This window comes from Narcine bancroftii, chromosome 7 (genome assembly GCF_036971445.1).
Source record: "Narcine bancroftii isolate sNarBan1 chromosome 7, sNarBan1.hap1, whole genome shotgun sequence".
Taxonomy (NCBI): Eukaryota; Metazoa; Chordata; class Chondrichthyes; order Torpediniformes; family Narcinidae; genus Narcine; species Narcine bancroftii.
Window position 1 is genome coordinate 175,847,040 of NC_091475.1, and position 6,000 is coordinate 175,853,039.

Consider the following 6,000-nt stretch of genomic DNA (forward strand, 5'->3'; position numbering starts at 1 on the left):
AAGGAGCCTCTCAGATCTTAGTGCCAATTAAAAAGTTGCAGGATCAAACACCCCATTGATCAGTGGTGTGCCTCAAGGATCTGTATTGGGCCCATTGTTGTTCGTTATATACATTAATGATCTAGATGATGGGGTGGTGAATTGGATTAGTAAATATGCAGACGATACTAAGATAGGTGGAATAGTGGATAATGAAGAAGGTTTTCAAGGATTGCAGAGGGATTTGGGCTGCTTAGAAAAGTGGGCTGAAAAATGGCAGATGGAATTTAATGCTGATAAGTGTGAGGTGCTTCATTTTGGTAAGAAGAATCAGAATAGGACATATGTGGTAAATGGGAGAGCATTGAGGAATACAGAAGAGCAGAAAGATTTAGGAGTAACGGTACATCGTTCCCTGAAGGTAGAAACTCACGTGAATAGGGTGGTGAAGAAGGCTTTTAGTATGCTGGCCTTTATCAATCATTGCATGGAATATAGGAGTTGGGAGGTGATGTTGAGATTGTATAAGACGTTGGTGCGGCCTAATTTGGAGTTCTGTGTGCAGTTCTGGTCGCCTAATTATAGGAAGGATATAAACAGAGTGGAGAGAGTGCAGAGAAGGTTTACCAGAATGTTGCCTGGGTTTAAGCATCTGGAGTATGGGGAGAGATTGGACAGATTGGGTCTTTATTCTTTGGAGCGTAGAAGGTTGAGAGGGGATTTGATAGAAGTATTTAAGATTATGAAAGGGATAGACAGAATGGATGTGGATAGACTATTTCCGTTAAGAGGAGGAAAGATTAAAACAAGAGGACATGAGTTAAGAATTAAGGGGCAGAGGTTTAGAGGTAACATGAGGGGGAACTTCTTTACTCAGAGAGTGGTAGCTGTGTGGAATCATCTTCCGGGAGAAATAGTGGCGGCGGAGTCAATTGTATTATTTAAGAAAAGGTTGGACAGGTATATGGATGAGAAGAAGATGGAGGGTTATGGGCATTGTGCAGGGTGGTGGGACTAGAAAGGGGTGTTTGGTTCGGTGCGGACTAGAAGGGCCTAATGGCCTGTTTCCGTGCTGTAATTGTTATGTTATTATGTTATTATGTTATGATTTCAATGGTGATTAAATGGCCGTGGATTACTTTTCAAAACTTATTTCACTTCAGTTCAATGTTTATAATTCCAAATGTGTTAATTAAATTATCTTTTAAACTTACTTTTTTTCCATGTTTTTAAGTCAAGTTTACTGTCATCTGATTGTACAAATATAACCTGACGAAACAGCATTCTCCGGTCCTCGATGCAAAACCCGCAGACGCACAACGCACAGGAAAATACATATGCAAAACAAGTGTTTCATCTATACAAATAAATAAATAAATATTGTTTCCTGAATATGAGGGTCTCGGATGGTTAGTGTGAGCAGTTCCTTTGGTTGTTCAGTATTCTCACCACCTGGGGGAAGAAGTTGTTCCTCAGCCTGGTGGAGCTGGCTCTAATCCTCCTGTATCAATTCCCCATCGGGAGCAGATGAATGATGCTGTGTGCAGGGTGGAAGGGGTCCTCAATGATTTTGTGTGCCCTCTTCAGATAATGATCCTGATAGATGACATTAATGGGGGTGGGGGGTGGGGAGAGGGAGACTCCAGTGATTTTTTTTGCCATTCTTATGGTCCCGTGGATTGACCTCCGATCCATTTCTCTGAAACAACTGCACCACATTGTGATCCAGCCGGCCAGGATGCTCTCGATAATCATTTTCTTGAATGTTAATAGTTTTTAAATACTCTGAATGCTAAACAATTAAAAATTATGTAAAGTCATGCAGTTTTTACCTGTTGGAAAACTCAGGGTGGGATGTGGTTGGTGGGCAGTTTTAAGAGGAAATCTCCTCATTATACCACCAACCAGACCTTACCCCTGGATTCCAGAATGACAGGTCAGTGAGACAGACTTTCAGCATGAAGACCAGAGCACTGCAGGCATAAGGGGAGCATAGGAAATGATTCCAAGCACTGCATCAACTGACCAAGATCTAGTAAAAATAAATTCGGGCACTGAACTAACAATTAACATTTACATATTACAGATTTAGAATTCTCACAATACAGAAATAGTTTTTTTAAAAAGTTTAGACATACAGCACAGTAAAAGGAGCTTTCAGCCCACGAGCCTGTGTCACCCAAATACCAATAACCCTTGTTCGTTTTGAAGGGTGGGAGGAAACTGGAGCACTGGGGGAAACCCACACAGACACAGGGAGAACTTACAAACTCCTTACAGACAGCGCTGGATTGGAACCTGGGTGGCTGTCAGTGTAATAGCGTTGCACTAGAACTATGCTAACCGTGCCACCGATTTTACCACTTCATTCTCCAAGCATTCTCCTCTGTCCCTCTCCCCATTTCACTTCTGTGAAGCTTTTGTCTCTCTCGAATACCATCGGTTCTCCATTTACACTTCATCCCCCATACAGAAGGTGTCAAAGTCCTTTGTTTCTTTCTTGACAAGAGACCTTACCAGTCACCTTCCACCACCATCCTCTTCCACCTGGCAGAACTTGTTCTCGCTCTTTATAATTTCTCCTTTGACCCATTCCATTTTCTTCAAATGAAAAGAGAAGCCATGGGTCCCAGAGATGCCTGCCAGTTTGTGGGCTTTGTGAAGCAATTTCTACAGCAAGCCTACACAGGCAAGGCCTCTCAACTTTCCCTATATTGATAGCTATTTCTGAGCTGCCTCATGCACCCATGATGACCTCGTCAACTTCATTCACTTCGCTGCCAACTTCCTCCCTGATCTCACATTCATCTCTGGCAACATTCTCCCTTTTCTTGATCTCCCTATCTCCGTCTCAGGAGACAAGCTTTTACAAACCCATCAACTCCCACAACTATCTTGACTACTGTTACTTTGTGAGCCCTGATTGGACTGTACCTCCCATGGTGTTCCATAAATGGAGGAGAGGTATTTCAGCCCAGAATGGTGTTGTCCCGTTCGACCTGCTGGCAGGACACCGCCACCAGAGTAGGTGTCCACCATTGTCACTATGAAGGCCTTTTCCTTTTGGCGTAGGAGAGGTCCAACATAGACTACTTGCCAGACATGGCCTGCTCCTGTGCACCGCCAAATAGGCCCCAGTGTACTGGCCGTCCAGCCCCGTGGTTTAACCTATTGGTATGTGGGGCAAATATCTACCACAGCCCGTGCTTGATCCTGGGTTAATGCCACCCCAAGCCCTCTGCCCACCATTGTATTCTATAGGACCCCAGGTGACCGCTCTTCCTGTGGGCCCATGTCACCAGGTCACTGGAATCTACATAATCAGAATAGATGGAGGCTGTACAGATTTGTGCTGCATGGTCCATGGTGGCATTGTGAATGGCCTCCACTGTGGCATCCACAAGGGAGACTGTGAGTACCATCTGCTCAGCCTGCTCCCAGAGGTATCTCCAGTGCTGCTGACCCCATAGTGGGCAATTGTGGATCTCCCACCCCGCGTCGTGATAACAAGGTATCCAAACCACCACTCTGTTCACTACTGCCCATAAGTCCGAATAGATATGGAGTGGACCCATTGTTGATTTAATCGTGAGAAATCCTGCAGCCAGCTCATACCCCCACCCCTTCCTGAGTTAGGGTCTTACCACTGGCTGGGTGCCGCTGCTCACCATAACTGCTTCCTGTTTGGCTTTCAACTCGAGCCATCCGTGAACCTCGCTTGTTGCTCTTTCTCTTTGGTGAGGGATTCAAATGGCTGACCAAGATACGGGGGAGGGATTGACGACGGGAACTTCAGGAGGGACATGATTTTCTTGTGCAGCCTACTGACTTCTTCTGGCCCTGCTTCTGCCTTGTCACCAATGTACCATCGCCACAACAACAGAGGAGCACTGCACGTGTCCACCGCCTAATGGACAGGTGAGACCAGAGTACAACAGTCTCATTGGCTGTTTGGTGCTCTGTGGTGAGGAGAGCCAAATAGCCTACCAGGAGCTGGCGTTCTAAAGGGATATAGCAGGAGGTGGGCTCGGGAATGCTCTTTGTCCAGAAGCCAAGTGGAACTCTGAGGCCTTTAATTTTCTACCAGATGCTCCAGTTGCCCATTATGGTGGTGGCTGAGACCAGGAGACTAGCGACAGTGCCTGCTCCATGGCTTGTTTTGCCATCTTGAATGCTAGCTGCTGTCCAAGGCCCAGTGTTCTTCCTGGAGGTGGCATACAGCAGGTGTAAGATAGGGGATATGCTGCCGCCAGTAGCCCAAAAGGCAGCAAAATTCTGTGTTTCAGCTTTGCCGGTGGGCACTGTTGTGTTTAAAATATTATTTTGTGTTGCCTCCAGGATATCACTCTGGCCTGAGTGCCACTGGACAAATATGGCAAATTTGGGGGTGGGGGGGGCCTTGTCCCACAGCCGGAGTAGCCATGCAGCTAAATACTTGCCCCCCCACCGTCAGCTGGCGGTATCTGTCCGCCCGCCCAGCCAACTTCTTGGGGGAATATTGTTACTAGCCCAAAGGAACCCAAAACCCTCTAGCAATAGACATTCACCAAGATGAGTGGTTTTTAAAACAAAAGTAATTTTTAATCAACTTTAAACATGAAAATAGAATCAAACATTAACTTAACTCTATACATAACTAACCCAAATTAACCCCCTTCTAATTCTAAGCACACGTGTATGTAATGTGTGTGTGTAAATTCAAGAAAAGTTCTTTGGTTCACAGTTCAATCTCACTTCTCCTTCTTCCAAGTTTTCTGGTTGCAGGCAATCAGAGCACAGAATTTAACATGTATAAAGTTCACCAGGCTTGGTGCTTGAAAGGTAAATGTTTACCGCTCAGGAAGGTTCTTGTAGGGTTTGCAGAGTTGTTGCTCCAGGATTTCCACAACTGAGGTACCAGCACTGGTCACCTCAGGGTCTCGCAGATGAAACTTGCCCCATCAGAGTTTTTCAGATGGTAACCTCTTTCTTTCAGGTTATGACAGAACTCCTTCTGTTCCTCTTATTCCAAGCCATCCACTGCTTTTGGAACTTTTCATCAGTTCTTCCTGGATTGCACTGTGTCACACACACACCAGCTGAGAGAGCTTCTCTTCTCTCTCTCTCTCTCTCTCTCCAACTGAAACTCCAAAGAGAGCATGTGACTCATGTCTTGCAAAACCCCACCTTCTCCAGCAAATAACAGGAGTTCTTTCTTCTGCTCTATCTGTTGTTATCTAAGGTAAACAATCCAGAGTTGACCTTTCTGTGACCGCTTTACAGAAAGGGTACTGATAGACAGCATGACTCCAGCAAGACTATAGTCAAGCAACACCTACTTGTTCAATTAACACCTACTTGTGAAAGTTGTTTACATTTTCCAGAGATCTTGCAATGTGAATTCTTCAGTCTTTCAAATAAGATCTGTTTTAAAATGTGTGTATGTATGTGACCTACTCTAAACCTTATAAATTCTCCCCAAATATTAATATTGTTACAGTATTCCCGGGCCTCTGATCTCGTACTGGCCCCTCACCCATCCACTCGGACCCTCTCCATTCTCAGCAACTTCCCTGTTGTGGAAGGCCAATGGGCAGTCCTTGTGGCGGGTCTGGAACCGCGTGGTTACCGGCCAGGCTTGTAAGGTCTCCGGGACGAGAGGGGGTGGGGCGCATAACCTAACTCCACCTCCTCAAAGTTATCATTGTGCAGCCACTTGTCCCCATCTCTTGCCCACGCATGACGATGGTTCTGATTTTTCAGGATCAACCTGCCAGTCGGATTAGTACGCTGTCTGAAGCTGTTGTGTCTCGACTAGCTGGTAGACAGCTTCAGTGTACCTAGCATCCAAGCTCCTGATACACGCCCTGGCAGCGTCCACAGTCTCTGCAGGGACTATGATGGAGCTTTAGTCATTCAATCTATTCATCTTTCTGGGCGTTCTGATTTCTTAAATCAGACATGATACCCCACTGGCACCTAAGTACAGATATCAGTAACCATAGGGCTCCCCCTTGTCTTGGGAAAACCTGATTCATCAAG